General features: G+C 32.6%; 1 long non-coding RNA gene across 1 annotated transcript; it reads right to left on the reverse strand.

Moving 5' to 3' along the window:
• Positions 1–6,765: 6,765 nt before the first annotated feature.
• LOC139845017 (uncharacterized) lies at positions 6,766–9,848 on the reverse strand. The gene is made up of 3 exons (XR_011758166.1): positions 9,631–9,848; positions 8,427–8,985; positions 6,766–8,328 (listed from the first exon to the last, which is right to left on the reverse strand). It is a non-coding gene; the product is annotated as an uncharacterized lncRNA (long non-coding RNA).
• Between the last annotated feature and the right edge of the window lie 10,221 nt (positions 9,849–20,069).

Raw genomic sequence — 20,069 nt, forward strand, 5'->3', positions numbered from 1 at the left:
GGAGAGATCAACCTTGCTTCTGATCAGGTTGGGCTCATTGATGTTGTATGATCAGTATAAGTCAGAATCACGCGTTTGTCGCGTGTGGAAGACTTATACTAGTGATACAGAGTTATGAGTTTTCGGTAGACTCTAGTCCGATCAACTGGGGTCGTTGGCCCGGCCAGGCCGCCGAGTCTCTCAAGGGGTTGCTTCGGATTACCCAGAAGTTTGCTTTGGATTGACCGTTGTTGTAGATGTTTTATTGCTTTGGTGGTCTTTGGATTTAGTTGATTGTTGACTATTGTATGATATTGCTTTTTATGTTATATGCTAATGGTAGATTGCTCTGTTTCTGCATGTTCTAGTGGTTATGTGATTAACTGTACGATTAATTTGATGATGCATGTTCTAGTGATTGTACCTGTATGCTTTAGCTGTTAGATTAGTCCATTCACTTAGCTTCGTGCTAACCCCTCCACCTTCCCCCTTGCAGGTTGTAGGTTTTTGCTTTTGTGGTCATGGGAGAAGATGGCCGTGTTGGGTTGTGTTCGACAAATCTAGAACTCTGATCTTGTCTATATGAAATCGAATATTAACGTAACACCGGTTTTTGATAACAATGTATTTATGAATGAAGTTGTAATAATTATGTTTATGTTTGTACGTAAGGGCTTATTTTGTAAACAAGACTTCCGCTGTGTTATATAAAAAAAAATACGGTGTTACAAAACTGGTGCTAAATGACTTGGAAACTTTGGATACAGCAAGGGTTGAGTTATGGTGTGTAATCTTGACTTGGAACCGAAACCCTCTATTTATAGTGTCTCAGACTGATCAACACAAATGTAATCTTGATCCGTGCGAATGTAGCTGTATCCGTTCCCATTTGCTTGATCCGTACGGATACGCTCCGTACTGTAGATCTAAACAATGTATTTTACATATAAAACATATATACTTAATTGCTTACCTGACTATATGATAAATGTGTTAAACAATAACCAAACATAAAAACATTCACATTGTTCACAAAGACTTATAATCTAGAAATAAACTAGGGACTTACACGTTATGCAGTAACAAACATGATTCAAATAGAAAAAAATAATATTTTATTAGATAAATATGAAATGATTGTACTTTCTGTAAATTGTGTGTGTTATTTACACAGTTTAATTGCAACGAAGAGAATAGAATATTTGTGATGTGCGTATCATTCTCGCTCTAAAAATTGCACTCAACTGATCTTAATTTTCTTACCATTATCCAATTTTGAATGAGATTAGAGAGCTAGGAGTGGCGAAGTTCCACCTTGGGAACCCCAAAATCGAAGTTCCCCCACTCCTTATCGAAGTTCCCCCAAAGTTCCACTACCAAAATCTAAAAATGGACATCAACTTTTATTATTATTATTTTTTTGTTGGTCCACGCAGACATTTGAACACCGAACTACTTCATCTTTTACCTTCAAGGTTCTCAAAAATCATGAAACTAAACATAGAGTTTGATATGTCACCACTCTCAATGCTCTTAACTTCAAGGCAAAGTGATAATTTGTAGTGTGTTTCAAGTTGTAAGGTTCCGCTTTCTACTAATAACAACAATCGAAAGAGTATTTTTGGTTCTGTAAAGCATGTCTCCAGAGTTGAACCACCTACCAAGCGGAAGGCATGAAGATTATGAGGATTGAACTGGAGTCTACCAATAGATTCCCAAACCTTAAACAATATTACCGTGATATTAGGTTTGACAATTGAAGGAAATCTGAATAGATCAATTTGAATTGGATATGTTGTCAATTTAACAATAACTATGCATCACGGGTAATCTAAGAGTAACGAGAGTACTAACTTAGGTATAGGGTATCTACTTTGAATCCGACATATTCAATCTTAAAATCGATAAAAATCAAACAAGCTGTATCAATTTCATTGTATGAGGTACGTTAACTTTAAAGTTAAAGTTTTGCCCATTTGAGTTACTTATGTCGCGTTACTTTCATTTTTTATTAAACCGGTTGAGGAATGCAGTACTATAAAAAAGTTGAAATTTTGTGTGCAATTTGTACAAATTTCAATATTTCTATCAAAGCTATGATTAAAGTCGATGAGTCATTTTGTACTCGATAAAAGATTGAGTCCCACCTATTAATGTGTATTATGAATACCAGGCATTATTTAAAACCCATGAAAATTTGATCCTACCATTTTCAGGGCGTATTTTTTTTTTTTTTTTTTATCTATTGGCCGGAGGTCCTCTTCAAAGCAATCTCTCTATTCGTCGAACATTGAGAGGGATGACTTTCTCTACTCTTGGAGTGTTTCACTCGGGGTGGAGAAATGACTTCTCTTTATTTTAGGGTAGAGGAAGGATTGTCTACGTTCCACCTCCCCCATACCCCACAAAATGGGATTGGTTGTGTTGTTGTTGTTGTTGTTGTTGTTGTTGTATGAATGTAAATAGTCCGTATGACTATAAAAACATTTTGAAGTGTAGAAACAAGATTAAGCACCTCAAAACACTAATTACACAATGTCATGTGCAGTGGCGGAGCTTGAATGTTACGGTTGGAGGGGCCAAATTTTGTCTAATGTGTGATATGTTTTTAGCAAGAAATAATGATAACTTTGGTGGACAAAATCGCATATTTTATACGCATTTTAGGTGACAATACCGATTCTAATTGTAAATTATCTAATTTAACTTCTTAAACTTTAGCTTTAGAATTGATTTCAAGGTAAAAATGCCCAAGAGATATGAAAGAATGAAGTAGATTGTTAATGAAAACAAAATATGCACGCCTTCACCATTTTTGTCATATCTTTTTCATACGGATTCCGATTTAGGTGATTCAAAAGCTCAAACGTTCGTAACTCAAAGGGCTACAAAATACCATTACTTACCAAAAACTTTTGGAGGGGCGAGGGCCCCCTCCTGCCCCTATTAAGCTTTGCCCCTGGTCATGTGACATGAAGTGTACAACAACAAATGACCAACATGTGTGTGGTATATGAGAGGTAACACGTAAGATGTGGGAAAAAAGTTTTGTCTAATTAAAATAAAATAAAAATGTTATTCCATCACTAAAAGACAAAGAAAGTCACTCTACTTCGAAGGCGGAGAAGACACCTCGTGTTGTATGAAATGTATTTATACTTAGGGTCTGTTTGGGTGACGAGCTTGTTGGAGCTTATGGTAGCTTATAGGAGCTTGAGCTTATGATTTTAATAAGTTCCAAGTTATAAACTTCGTTTGGTAGAGAAAAAAAGTAGAGCTTATGAAAATCATAAGCTCTGAAAAAATAAGCTACTTTTAGTAGGTTATGAAAAAAAGTAGAGCTTATGAACTGGAAAATAAGCTCCAGCTAGTTTACCAAACACTTATAAAAAATAATAAGCTCCAGCTACCAGCTTAAAAAATAAGCTCCAGCTCTATCTCATAAGCTCCAGCTCCAGCTACAAGCTCCAGCTCCAGCTCCAGCTCCAGCTCCTTTCATCCAAACACACCCTTAAGCTGCTATATTTTTAGCTTAATTCATACCACGATTTTGGCAATTATTAAGGCTTAGTTAGGCACATATTACAAACGGATAATCAGATATGTACATATATTATTTTTGTATTAAATTTTGATAACTACAGTTTTTAAGGCGGTCGTTTTAACCCGCTTTAACTGTTCTAAATGGCACTAGTCACTTTCAAGGGGGAGCTACACTTGCTTTACTGTGGGCCCGTAACCCTACTCAACAACCCAGAAACACAAACTTCAAAAGCCTGTTTAGTACTATAAAATATTAGGATCAGTTTTAAGTGACACCATCAATTTACCAAATTCAGCAGCCCAATATCAGAGAAACCCATAAGTGATACCCAGCAATTTAAGGTGAAAGTCCCACGCCCTTTTAAAAATCAAGCGTAAACGTGGGATTTGTTTGAATATGAGCACCAAATTTACAAAATTATATACGGATTATATTACTTATTTACTGTTTTGAACTATTTGATACTCCGTATTAGGTTATATTAACATTTAGTTTATATATTTAACGTAGTTCAATAATTTTTAGTTGTATAATCTGTAGTTTCTCTATGTATTTATTATTTTGTACCTTTTCCTTTAAAGATATCGATAACATAGATATGAAAGACGCATTAAGTCACTAACAAGTAGAGTACAAATAAAAGTGTCATATAATGAGGCCACTTGCTATGGTTCTCTTCTTTCACACTAATTTTACCCGCCACATCAGCGTCACATCATCATAAACACTTTAACATTCATTTCACATTCCTTTCACTAAACCCTCACAATCATAAACTTTACCACCCCACTTTACCCATTTTTTATTATTATTTAAAACTTAAAATATAAATATAAATAACATATATAAACAAAAAAACAAAGAGAAAAAGAACTGAGCCCACAATCAACCTCACGAGCCTTGTTGCAGGCTTCACTGGCGAACAAGCTGGCGATTTGCTGCTGATCGTGGTGATTCGGTGACGGCGAGTGACGATTCAGGTAACGGACCACTGTATGTGGCCTGATAAACACTTGTTAATATCACGGATAAAACAAGCATAGACTCGTTTTCAAGGGGACCTGATTTTTTATGTTTATATATTCAATTATAATTATTATAATTTGTCAAATAAACTTTCATTTTTGGATTTCTGACTCGCTTTGCGAGCCTACTAATCCCAAGGATATGTTGCTTAGCGGATTAGAACTTGAAACTTGTAGGAAAGTAGTCCTATTTGAGAGGCCAAATAAACTTTTGTACTCCATATATTTTAATGTTATTTTGTGACCTCATTCATATGAAATCTTGGCTCCGGCAATGGTCACTTTCTTAATAACAGGTATCAAATGTACAATAAATTAAAGCGTGTTTACTATATCTTATATTTAACTTTTTTTTTTTATTTTATTTTTTTTTTGTTGTTGTTGAAGAACACTTTTATGAGATGGAGGGATGGATCGATTTCGTGGGCTCTCTTTCCCATTTTTTATTTATATATTTATTTTATTTTATTTGACAAAAAACGATACTTATAAAAATAATTCGAGAACATTCATTGAAAAGATAAGTCACAAAACAATTACAAGCCAAAACATCAAACGCCCAACAATTCCAACACATTTCATGTAAAAGCATCTTCAACGTTCATTAAAATTGATTTTTCAGATCAAATGGATTTCCATAGCCTATCGAGAAGGGAGCTTCAATCTCTATGCAAAGTGCAAACTTAACAAAATCCCAGCTAACATACCAATGTTGCCATGGCTGATGCTCTTCAATCCCTTGACATCGTAAGTATCCATTTTTATTCTGTTATCGTTATCTATTTATTTGTTGTTTGGATTAGCTTCTTTATCAAGCTTATCTGTTTATGTTTATTAAGTTTAGGCAATTAAGCTGATTTTGTACCGGCTTATAAGCCCAATCGATTTGAGCAAATGATTTACTAAGCTCGTTAGCTTAAGTAGTTTGAGTTATTAAAGCAAATTAACTCAAGTTGACATGCTCAGAAGTCTGTGAAACTGAGCTTATTGAGCAATAATTCTAATTCGAATTTATGCACGCTTAAAGTATATTGTTTTCCTCATTTTGTCAAAATTGATTTTCAAAATTCAAAAAGTAGTTGTTATAACTGTTGGTGGATATTTAGGGGGGTATAGGTATAAATATGCTACCATGTTAATTTGTTTGCTTAATCAATAGGGAATAGATGCATGCCTTATATATATACTAGATTTATGAGCTCGTACGTTGCACGGGGACTCATCCGCAAACATGATTGGTTTTTAAACTTATATATGAAATAAATATATTATAGTAAAAGTGTCAAAAGTACTGTTATGGTTGAATTAGTAATATATATGTTTTCGTAAACAACGCACATTGGTAAAACTTTGATAAGTTATAGTTCATACATAGATTGATTACACAACATAAAGTTACGAATTGATGTAAACATGATTTGTCGTAAAGTAAACGATGAATTTTAAACGCTTGTATGTGTTACATAGAAAACAATAAGATGTGATGAATTTTTTTACGGGACTAAAGTGAATATACTACGCATTAGTATTAAATATATCAACTTTTCCCGTCGGTTCATATTCAAGTATTCAACATAACTACTTTTAATTAAATCATTTCGTAAAGACCATTACAAAAAAAGATATTATGAGAAAACTTTGACGGTTTTAAAATAATGTCTATAGAAGTTTACTCTATATGAGGAAGTCAATGTGTTTATTCATAGAGATTTTTCTCGCTAATCCAAAAAATACATTATTACATTTTCATCATAATTTTTAAATTACAACAGCAAACATAATACAAACTGTATTTACTACAACTATCAAGGCAAACTCTTATATAACCTTTGTAAACTAATACAATATCAAATTTATAACAATGAGCAACATTTATACACAAAAATCCAAATTTACATAAACATCTGAACAACATTTCTTAGATCACTATATTCATAAACCTTTTAATCCTTGTTACTTCTATAATAAGTACCCATGCACCTGCAAAATTGGATGACATTACACATGCACCTACAAAATTGATTGACGTTACCCATGACCTATTTTTGTCTAAAATGTTGAGGCACCATCAGTTTCATGGCAATAAACATTCCAAATAACTCAACATATATGACATAATTATTTGCACAACATATATGCATTGTAAATTCGTAATGCACAACAACAACACCCACAACAACAACAACAACAATACACAATCCCACGAATCTGTAAATTTGTAATGCACAAGAACAAAATCAAATGTATGAGTTTCGACAGTCAAACACTCATACTATACATAAAAAAAATATATCAAAAGCTTCTATCATCTATTTTTAAAAGTAGAAAGTTTAATTAATGATGAAAGTACACACACTGTACTTTTGGGCCAGGCCCGTTATCGACTTACAAAACATGGCAGTATGCCCGAGTATATACTAAAGCCTATATTAAATGACCCAAGACAGTGTACATAGCAATTGTGACCCAAGACAAAAAGCTTAGCAGATTACAAACAGATCTTCTATCATGTCATCAATGTTTCACCAACTCCATTATCTTCAGCCATGAGTCCATGACTCGCTATTTTTGTTTTCAATTTCCACACTAACTCACATTACATTCAAGAAACACCCTATGATCATATTGACTTATAAAAGTCAAACTGTACAAATCAACTTGCCTTACCAAATTTCAAGAGCCTTACACTAATTCAAAGTTAAACAAAAATATCCAACAAACAGTTGGTGTTCATACAGTGTGACACTAATTATAGTTCCAATCAGTAAGTATCTAGGCATTGACCTCCCATGTTTCAATGGTATCTGCTGATTTAGCTATGACTTTATTTAGTTCAAATTATTTGTACTATTTTCTAAAATGTATACGCATAGTTACCAATTTTTTTTTTTTTTTTTTTTTTTTTTTTTGTAATCTTTATAGCAAAATTACAATGATACTGTAATAGGTTCCCAAAACAAAAAAGTGGTACCGTCTAAACAACTCAGATGAACAGCCTTCTACAAAGCCTTCTACAAATCATAATAATTGATTTCATGAGACCTGACCTTTTTTAACGGTAATTTATTCTTTATTGTCCCTGCAAATATTTTCAGCTACATAAAGATTATATACAATACAACTTATTTTCATCTACATGAGACCTGACCTGACCTTTGTAAAATTAACAATACAGTTATAGTTCAAAACGATGAAAGTTGTAAAACACTTATCAACAAAACACAAATAAGATAGACCTGTTCAGATGGGTTCAGATGGGTGACGATTAGATTTTTGTATATAAAAACATCCAAAATAAAATAAAACTTGTCAACTGATCGACTAAAACTTTCACAATGATATGAGAGCCCCAACCCGACAAACTTACTTCAATCCACGTATAAAAAGTATCATTTTCACTTCTTTCCCAAACCCGCTCATTTTGCAACCTCTAGCATCCTCATGAAAATATGAAACTATGACCTTGAAAGTAAATAAGTAAAAACATCAAGGACACATTCCCTCAAGATATGGAGAAATGCAAGATTATTAGCAGTAAGACTTATCATTCAAGCATATGAAAAGGGGGTAGTCCAAGCATTCGCACCTACTCTGTTATTATCATCATTATTAATTCATTATATATACAAAAGAGTTAATTATATATCTAAAGCAGACAAACTATATAATGAAATTTAAAAGCTTAAAATCAAAACAACTTATGTACCTTTAAACCGATGTTTATGCAAGACATCCATCAAAATCAAAGGTGTCATTTTTTTAGTTGTGGAGACCGTCATCCTACAAATTAAATCACTGATTGTTATAACTACAGTGATGTCAGAGCAGTCAGGATCAAACGTTGACTTTATAGACCCAATTAAATAAAAAAAACTAACCCTTTCAAGATATATGATGGTCTGTAATGCCCGCCATTTTTAAGGTAACGTTGCATCCTAATAAGAGAAATGATCACAAGTAGTTACAGCTGGAATCAAGTAATGCTAAGATTTACAACTTGGTTAAGTGATGTCTGATCTTACCTTGTAATTATCTATCCATGAAAGTTTTAATAAGACAACTATCACATTAACAACAGATGTTTCTAATGTTTTCTTTCTTGAATTTGGCAATTGGGTCGGGCTCTTTTGAGAATTTTGGGGTTTAACTCTATTCACAGTAGCTTTTTTCCATAAATTCCGCCTCTTTGTTCCTCTATTCACTTGTGAATGTGTTGATTTGAGTTAAGTTTCACTCTTAATGGTTTAAAAGGTAGATAAAGATGTAGATATGAATGTTTAGGGTTAACTTGCCCAACCTTTTTGACTGTTACCGAACTCATGAACCAGGTCTGTTTGTACCTTTTAAGTATATTATTATATATGAATTTACCTTGTATCTTCTGCTCCAAAAAGATTAGCAAAGTTTTCTAAGTTAGAGACATCTTTGGGTGAGCATCTAGCATTAGCAGCCAGGAAACATAAAAGAACACATACAATATGAAAAATATCTTGCATCTGTGAGCCACATACAGAATTCACACATATACATAAACCAAACACAAATAATCAAATTTCATTGTCCATTCTCCTAATTTTCACCATTCAAAATAAAATTTAACACAAGAATGTTGCCCACTTTGAGTAATACAAATCCTAATCTTCAAACTTATAGTCAAATCGATCAAAAATCTGCAGTCAATTTCATATATGGAAAATATAATAAACTGTCTTTTATTGAAATCGATAATAACAAACCTCCAATCGTCAAATCGTAGTTCTTCAAAGCATTCGAATCGATTCGTTAAACATCAAGTATTCAAACCCACCAGTTGTCGAATCGATCAGAATTTTAATGGAAGATAATCAGGGTTTTATGTTGCCAAATAAATTCGTTAGTGGAATTACTGAAGGTACAGGACATAATGAATTTTCAAAGTACATACCATATAATGTTGGATTAGATTCAAAGAGATTAAAAAATAAGAATTGTAAAGGATAATCTGTATTACAAACCCTAATTATTTAAAAGCTCAAGAAAAAACAAATTGATTTTATATAAACGTTTGTAAACCAATTAAAATTAAGAGGCACGATTACTTACATAATAGATTAGAAGAAATCGTAGATGCGTTTTAAGGATCGAAGATTGATGATGAACTGTTCTTCACGCGATTGATTTTTTTCGTTTATCATTCGCATCTGTTCTTCAGGCGATGGAATCAATTGACATTTAGGGTTTGTATTGAATGGGTGAAAGAGACGACAAGGATGGGATTTAGGGTTTCTATCGGATGGGTTGAACAGACGACGGAGGAGAAGACAGATGCACGATCGCTTTTTTTTTTTTTTTTTTTATTTGGACAGTGTGGCATAATTAGATGTTAATGATAATTAGTTGAGTGATTAACATGTCAGCAACAGAGATTAGGATTTACTAATGAAGTGACACATTAGATTTTTTTTCATGATTTATAAGATGTAATAGAATAGAATAGATAGAATAGAATAGATATATATATATATATATCTATATATATATATATATATATATATATATATATATATATGGGCAGGATCAATGGGGAAGTAACCAATCGGGGGGAAGCGGGGGAAGCAAATTATTTTTTTTTTTCGTTTTTTTTGAAAAAAAAAATTCCGGCATCAAGATCACACGAAAATATGAACATTTAGAAGAGACACTTCCTGATGAATGTTATTATTTATGCGGGAAAACGATCGACAAAAATAACATTCAAGATAATATTGTTCGTGAAGAATATGAACGTTTTTTTTTCATGTTTTGTGAAGTAAAATTTAGCCCGATTTAGAGTTTAGGGTTTAGGGTTTAGGGTTTAGGGTTTAGGGTTTGGTGTTTTGGGTTTATGGAATAAACCCAAAACACCAAACCCTAAATCCTAAACCCTAAACCCTAAACTCTAAACCGTTCGTGTTAAAAACTCAATTTAAATCCTAAATCTAAACCCTAAATCTAAACCCTAAACCCTAAATTTCTAAACCCTAATATCTAAACCCTATAAACCCTAATATCTAAACCCTAATATCTAAACCCCAATAGCTAAAACCTCAAAATACGCTCGAAAAACACGATAATTGTTATATATTACTTCTTTGAGCGTTTTCCCGCCAAAATAAAAACATTTATCACAAAGTGTCTCTACTAAATGTTCATATTTTCATCTCATCTATAATGTTCGTGAACAAAGTTTTTTCAAAAAACGAAGAAAAAAAAAAGTTTTTGCTTCCCCCCGAATGGTTACTTCCCTCTTGATCCTACCACTATATATATATATATATAATAGGTTACATTGGCATAGCCTGATAACTAATAAGCCCAACTAAATCTCTGCTAACATATGTATGTATACGTAGGGTAGTGATTGATTAATGTGTGTGTGTGGCAGTGAGTGTATATGTATGTATACATAGGGTAGTGATTCCATAAATAGTTTCTTGTAATTTGAGAATCTTATTTTGTAATGATTATTTTGAAATATGAATAATTGAAACAATAGCATTGATTTCAGAAATGGTTGTATGTGTAAATTGATGATAGGTCGAAGGCATTGAAGAATTTTTGAATATCTCACAATCCGAGACAGCTGATTCAACCAAAAAGGTTGAGGCTTTATCTCCTAAGGCTCCTCAAACTCGATGCAGAACAACTACTCGTCAAAAGGTTAAATCAACGGAAACTGAAAATTTGCCTCATACTGCCACTAGAACGAATCGTAGGGAACCAAATTAGTATGTGAGGGAGTTGAAGAACCAAAGAACGTTGTGCTGAAAACTCCAGCTGTCTCCAGCTCCAGGAGGAAGGCCCCACCAAGTTCGTCTTGTCGAAATGTCAGTAACCAACTCAATGAGTGTGATAATGAGTTTATACCTTCAACAATTACTCTGAAAAAGGGGAGTACCGATCTTAAAGCTTACATTACCAGACGCTCTACTAGGCTGACTAAAAAGAAATCCGTAGAGTGTAGAGACCCGTCCTAATCCATCCGGACGAAGTCCATATCGATTATAAACGATTCACAATAGTTGATTACATCGCGAGGTATTTGACCTCTATATGATACATTTTACAAACATTGCATTCAATATTTAAAAGACAATCTTTCTTTACAACGAAAATTGACGACATGCATACCATTTCAGAATATATATCCAACTATAATTGACTTAATAATAATCTTGATGAACTCGACGACTCGAATGCAACGTCTTTTGAAATATGCCATGAATGACTCCAAGTAATGTTTCTAAAATGAGCAAATGCACAGCGGAAGATTTCTTTCGTACCTGAGAATAAACATGCTTTAAAGTGTCAACCAAAAGGTTGGTGAGTTCATTAGTTTAACATAATAATCATTTCATAATTTTAATAGACCACAAGATTTCATATTTCTATTTCTCATAAACATACGTCCCATGCATAGAGACAAAAATATCATTCATATGGATTGAACACCTGGTAACCGACATTAACAATATGCATATAAGAATATCCCCATCATTCCGGGATCCTCCTTCGGACATGATATAAATTTCGAAGTACTAAAGCATCCGGTACTTTGGATGGGGCTTGTTGGGCCAGATAGATCTATCTTTAGAGTTCGCGTCAATTAGGGTGTCTGTTCCCTAATTCTTAGATTACCAGACTAAATAGGGTGATATTCGATTCGATAATCCAACCATAGAATGTAGTTTCGATTACTTGTGTCTATTTCGTAAAACATTTATAAAAGCAGCGCATGTATTCTCAGTCCCAAATATATATATATATATATATATTGCAAAAGCATTTAAAAATGAATTAATGAAACTCACCATACTGTATTTTGTAGTAAAAATACATATGACGACATTGAACAAGTATAGGGTTGGCCTCGGATTCACGAACCTATACCATGTATATATATTAAAACATTGTACTATTAATCAACTAAGTTTACATATGGTTTATAATATATATGAGTGAATGTGCTTATCTATGATTATTTTTAATCATTATAATTTGTTATCATAATCATATGATATATATTCTTATATAATATAATATCATTTAATATATTAAAAATCTATTATTAGTATACTTAAGATATAAATATATATCTTATATAAATATCTTTGGTTTATATTAATTATAATAATAATACAATAATAATAATAATAATAATAATAATAGTTAAATTTAAAAATAATACTAATAATAATAATAATAGTGAATATAATATAAATGATATTAATGATAGTAATAATAATAATTATCTTTACAATAAAAACAATAATTAATAATAGAAAACTACCTCAAAGATTAAGTTTCAAAAAAAAAAAATGCTCTTGCCCAGACTCGAACCCGGGACCATATGCTAACCCAACACACCCTCGAACCATTCCTCCATGCTACATTGTCTTATTATTTTGTATATCATTATTTTTAATTCGTTATTAATGTTCACAGAATCATCATCGTAACATCTCAATCTTCATTCATCAACCATAATTAATATCATCATCATTTTCGTTATCATTTCAACAAATGGGTGACGGGTTCGGCCAAAACGATTTAGAGCATGGCCCAACCGAAAACATTTTTGGCCCAGCATTGAATTCTTATAAAAATCGAGTTTATATGCAAGTGGGTTTTGTATAATGAAGGAGCCCAATTCGGCAAGTCCAAGAACAAACAAAAAAAATAAGAACCCACAACATAGCAGCATCCCACAAACAAATGAAGGGTTTCGTTGCTTTAAATCTGTCGTTGGAAAAAGAAAACGAGGGGAAAGGATAGAGGAAGGAGTGCTCGTAAGTTGTAATTAACCCGGTCCACCATTTTCTCTTGTCCTACAAGTGGGGTTGTTTATTGAAGAAAACAAAAAAAAAATGTCGGCAACAAAAGGGAAAGGAAAACAAGGGACGTGCAATTATCATCAATAATTCATGCTCACCATCCTTTTGTGTCTTCTCATGACCCAAAACAGAAAAGAAATTATGCAGCAGTCAAGTGTTCGTTTAACCGAGAAAACATAAGAATATAGGAGTAAATACAGTTGGTCAGTCGATAAATACAAGAAATATAGTAGCAGCATGATGAAGATGATAATTGCAGTGGTGGTATTTATTTGTTTGAGGTGGTGAGAGTGGCGGTTTGTGGATTGAATATATGGGTTTATATGACAATAGTGGTGATGATTGTTGGGTGAGTGTTACATCGATTGAAATAGAAACATAACTGCAGAAGTAGATGTGATATAGCAGTAGCCTTTTTTGAGCAAGTAATAGCATTTAAGGGTTGGTTTGTGGTGTGGCGTGTGTGGTTGCTTATGACCGAGAAACAAAAAGTAGTGAGGGCTTTCAAGGTGGTGATCATGGTGGTGATCGGTTAAGAATAGGAGAGATCGATGGAGAGATAGATAGTTGTTTGGTCCTCAGTTTGTATTTGCAAGATGGGTAGTAATAACAAATGGTTTTCGTTCTTTTGGGTTTGAATTCGAATAGGAACAACAATCAAAACCAAAGAAATGGTGTGAGGATGATGGGTTTGTTCTTGACGGTCATAGAAAACGAATAGCAGCAAAGGATATCGATGATGATGATGTTTTAATGGGTTTTAATGTCGAGTTGTTTAATGATCGAAAGGTGGTGGTGTCTAGGATTGGGATTGTTCTTAGTTCAAGCATAATCAGCAAGCAGGTGAGGGTGTCATTCTTGATTGTAGTCCGAAGGTTTAGAGGGTGGTTGACGAAAGGTGTTGTAGGTGGTGGCGGTGTTCTTGAACCGAAAACAAAACAGAATGATGGTGGTGTTTAATGTTGTAGTAGTGGTGAAGGTGGTGATCAAACGTATCGATGGTTTAATGGGTTTTGAGCTTTTGGTAATCATCATAGGTGGTGGTGATGAGTGGTCTCATTTAATAGCAGAGAAGAGAAGGAGAAAGTGATAAGTTTAATGAAGATGATCAAGTTAGAAGTTAATGATGATGATCAATGACTTATAGAGAGAAAGCCTTAGGACTAATAGTAATAGAGATATATGATATAGATTGATCGATGGATGTATATGAGAGTGTGCATATATGTTAGTTTGTTTTTCTTCTGCATTAGTACATGTATAATAATATATCTCAAATTAGATAGTAGAGATTTGTGTGTGATTTAGACAGGAAACAGAAAGTAGTAAAACACCAAAGAGTGTAGGGTTGATTGAGTTGTTTTTAACCATAAAGAAAATTTTAGTCAACTGAATGTTCTATCCAAGAACTAGAATACAAATTAAAATAAAATCAAAAAATGATTGTTAACAGATCAGATACTTTGTTCATAAAATTCAACTCTGATTTGTACGATTTTGATTTAGTGAATCAATCTTCTATAGATGGACAATGATTGGAAATAGAATAAATATTTCCTTATATTTAATTAAGTATTTATACTTATATACCTATATATATCTATTTTTGTATATAAATATATATATATATATATATATATATATATATATATATATATATCTGTAATTTATATATATATATTTATTAGTATTTATATAAATCTGTTTATATATAATTCATAAACTTTAATATTTATAATGTTATTACTAATATAAAATGCTCATACTAATAATAACTATAAATATTTCGAGATATTAATAAAAGTAATAATAATGATATTATTTATGTTTAGAGTTCATATATATAAATATATATATTTTAATAGTAACTTATCTATTATGTACTTTATTTTCCATATTTAAATTTGAATGTTTAAATTATATTTTTATAATTTCGAGTTATAATATAACATTACATTTAAATATAAACATATTTATTTATAAGCAATTGTTCGTGAATCGTCGGGAATGGTCAAAGGGTAATTAAACAAATGAACATAGTTCCAAAGTTTTCGAGACTCAATATTACAAATTTTTACTTATCGTGTCAGAATTATATAAAGATTAAAGTTTAAATTTGGTCGGAAATTCCTGGGTCATCACAGTACCTACCCGTTAAAGAAATTTCGTCCCGAAATTTGAGTGAGGTCGTCATGGCTAACAATAAATATGTTTTCCTGACGAATATGAGCTGATAAATAGAGTTTTATCATTACTGAATAATTTGGATAAAACGATTCGATTACTCGAAGAGCACGAATGAAACTATCATAAGAGAGGTCCCAACGGGTATCGTCCACCTTCGCCCAAAAACTTGCCCAAATTTTTAGCCGTTAGTAGAATAAAAAAAAAATTCCAACGGCTATCCCAACGGTCACTTTTACTCTATAAAAACAACAATCATATACTTCATTTTTATACACCTAAACATATATTTCTTTTATATTTCCACCTTTCTCAAAATCAAAATCAAACACTCCCAAACTGCAAAATGTTAACACTTCCCCCAATGATTGTTTCATTCAATGGTCATTACGGAGGTGATTTCCGTAATCAAATGAAGGAATATAAGTGGGGTGACAGTATTTCGTTTGAAGATATCGACATTCGTGATGTTGGTTTACAAGACTTGCTATCTTTTCTGAAGGAAAAAGTTTCGTGTGAATTCACGTCTGTGTTCTTTTATAAAGACGATTATGATGCGGATTGTAGGGCAAGTTTTCTGTGTACCGATGATCAATGGCACTTTATAAAAGATACCATTGAAGATCACGATAAACGCATTTCTTTGTATGCGGTTCTTGAAGATGAAGAGACGTTGAGTTATCGTTACCTCGATGAATCAGCTGAAGCAGCAGTTGAGGCATCAAGAGAAATACCGATGTCTCCAGAGTACCTCACGGATGGTGAAATGACTGGTGAACGCTACTTTGCAGATGACAATTGACGACGACGAGTAGTTTGATTGTAATCTTTTAATTTTTAATTGTCGTGATGTTTTAATTTTTAATTATTGTAATTTTAGTGTTGTTGTTGAGTTTTATATCTTCCTTTATGTTTCGGAGCTCTTCGTCTTTTTAATCTCCTCTCGATCTCTAGTAAAACGAGCAATGGTCTAGAATTTGTAAGTATGGAGTTTCGAATGAATTTAATGTTATAATCAAGAAAGAACGTTATCGCACGATTTGATTTGTCAAATTACCTGAATCACTGAGAATAGAACTATCAAGAATATATTTTTCTTGATATGTTCAGAAGTTAAGCAGAATGAAAAAGTTATGTAACATGACACCTGATGAAGTTATGGTCTGTGAATCATCAAGTTTCATTAGAAACTCAGCATGACTTACTGTAATATAATCAAGTTGATCAAGTGTCATTATATTATACTAATTCATGTAACAATTTCTTTACATTTCTCCAGGATTCATTCATAAATTAAATTTAGATTTTACAGAAGTTTCTAATATAATGAAACACAGGAAACACGAAGAGGTATATAATTTCGAACAAGAATATTTATGAAAATATCGAAGATATTTATGATGATATTTTGGAATTTCAAAGTTCGATGGTTGATGAAGAAAGATTTTACGCAAGATTTTAACATGAGTACGGATCAAGATATTCGTTGAAGGTTTCATCGGATCCAGAATTACCTGGATTCTTTGAATATATGGTATGGTCCTTGTATTTGTCCTTGGTCTCCTTCGTGGTTAGCTCAATCTGTTTTCCAGTTCTAATTTTTCTGAGCTTTTCCAACATACTATTCTTTATCATCAAACTTCCGATGATTAAGGTTGTTTACGGTTGTCTATGGTTTCTTCTGCTTCATTCAGCTTTTTCAACATTCAGAGTATTGATTTGTGACTGAGTGCTTTTCAGAATTTCAGAATGAGAGATCATAATTCTAAGAGATAAATGTCATACATATAACTGTTGATGTAGATATGATGTGAGTTTTCAAAATACTGATTGCTGATTCCCGGTAATTGGTATGGCAGTTCTCGTTACAAGATGCGTATAAGTATATGATAGGGTTTCAATGAATAAATATAATGATTTGTCAGAGAGATTTAAGCCAAGAAGCAAAGAGGTTGCTGGTACGTCTACTGGTAATATGGTGGAATATAAAAGAATTCTCCGGTATCAAAAGGGTAATCGTATATATATCAGGATTATAGTAAGGCTACTTCGAATGAAAAGTCGAAGTTGACTTGCTGGAGCTGTGACAAAATTGGCTACTTTGAAAAGGGATCGCAAAAATTATTATTATATATATATATTTTTTTAATAAATGCCAAAGGATCTAACGCGGCTACGTGTTAAACTTTTACTCAGTTGCCGAGCATTTCTCAGGTGCATAACTATAAGCATAAATCTTTCCTTCCGTAGATAAGGTGCGGTTGATTCATCCTATCAATTGAGGTGTTTTCAAGAATCGTGAAAGGTTTGAACGCAGATTGAAATCGTTAAGATACAAATGAGGTTTAAGATGAAATCAAGTGGCAACTTGAGGAAATATTTAACTGTAAAAGATGAAATTTATTTACAATCTTTTAAGTCGAAATGTGTTGTATTTAATATTTCCTACTCTTTTAATAATTTTTAATTGTCCATAATAGTAGTCCAATAGTTCAATAGCTCCACCAAAACTAGTATATTTTAAGGAAATAGTCATATAGTAACAGTTAGCTAGGAACAGTTAACATAGTTTTAAAGTTTTACGTAGTTAATTAATTGGTTACTATTAAATTTTATTTTGTTCATTATTTTCTTCATTATGCCACTTGTCAAATCTTGACTTGGGTTTTGATCGGCAGAAACTCGTATGTGAAATTTAATTGGAATGAAAATGGTTATTCTTTGGTGAACAGATACGTATATCTGTGGAGTAAGTAGAATAGTAAATGACTGTTGAATCAGATTCGAAGAATGTACATTGTAACTTATTAATGTGAAATCTAAATATTCCTCGGGTATTACCTACCCGTTAAAATATTTTCATCATTAATAGTTTGTACGAAAGACTTTTTAATCACAATCTTTATGAAAAAATATATATATATATACATATATATATATATATATATATATATATATATTTAGATGTAATCATAGATTTAATAAGTCAATATTATATTAGACTCATTTGATTTTTCGGTTCGAGCTGGAATAAGTAATCCCTAAAACTATTAGGATTCACATATTCTTCGCAGAATATTGATGAAGTTAAGGATCAATACTTCATTGTTAATTGATGTTGGTACTCCTTGGTATCTATGGTGAGTATGATGTTGATGTTCGTGGGACAGATTGTGAAATTTAGGCTTGGGATGCGGATGTTGTTGTTGGTGGTACTGTTGCTGTCGGTACTATTGTTGGTGGTACTGTTGGTGCTGGTGATGTTGCTGAAGCTGGTACATTTTGCACCATACTTTTCAAGGCTACAACTCGGGTGCGAAGCTCGTTGACTTATTACTCCGGGATGATTGTCGGTCGGAACGAGTAGATGTATAAGGTTTTGAATTTGAGATAATATATAATCATGGCGAGATGTTCGGGTAATGAGGAAAAAAATATGGTGTCTCGAACAGGTTTGCCGGTGAATGCTTCAGGTTCATCAACAAGAGGAGAATGTGGTGGATGGAAGGGATCGCCTTCCTCTTGTCTCTAATGATTTAGTATATTACGAATCCCATCAGATGAATTGATGATGGCTGATTGATTGATTCATTCTGATGACGCTGCTTTCGGAGCTGGAGTGGGACTCCATATCGGAATCCGATGGACTTGACCTAGTGGTGAGTTCAATTGCGTACAACTGTATACAGGATTTTTCGATATGAAATGATTTTGGTATATCCGATGATATTCTTATTACATAGAATATCTATAAGTAGTACAGAAGATCCCGTAGATTACGAAGGGAATTAAGAAAACGTGTCAGATATAGTCTACAGTAACAGATACGCCAAGATATGAATTAGCAGATACGCTAAGATATGAATTAGCATATATGCTAAGATATGAATTAGCAGATACGCTAAGATATGAATTTTGTCTATACACTATTCATGCAATAGAGGCAGTAAGACGTGTCTAGACTTTAAGGATGATAAGAAAATAATTTTCGACACTAAATGATAAGCAAAACTTTTGACATGCAGACATGGTCGAAGTCCAGACTCACTAATGCATCCTAACGACTTATCAGTTAGACACACTAATGCAGACCTGGTTCGCTAAGACCACCGCTCTGATACCAACTGTAGAGACCCGTCCTAATCCATCCGGACGAAGTCCATATCGATTATAAATGATTCACAATAGTTGATTACATCGTGAGGTATTTGACCTCTATATGATACATTTTACAAACATTGCATTCAATTTTTAAAAGACAATCTTTCTTTACAACAAAAATTTACGACATGCATACCATTTCAGAATATATATCCAACTATAATTGACTTAATAATAATCTTGATGAACTCGACGACTCGAATGCAACGTCTTTTGAAATATGCCATGAATGACTCCAAGTAATGTTTCTAAAATGAGCAAATGCACAGCGGAAGATTTCTTTCGTACCTGAGAATAAACATGCTTTAAAGTGTCAACCAAAAA

This window comes from Rutidosis leptorrhynchoides, chromosome 4 (genome assembly GCF_046630445.1).
Source record: "Rutidosis leptorrhynchoides isolate AG116_Rl617_1_P2 chromosome 4, CSIRO_AGI_Rlap_v1, whole genome shotgun sequence".
NCBI classification, from domain to species: Eukaryota; Viridiplantae; Streptophyta; class Magnoliopsida; order Asterales; family Asteraceae; genus Rutidosis; species Rutidosis leptorrhynchoides.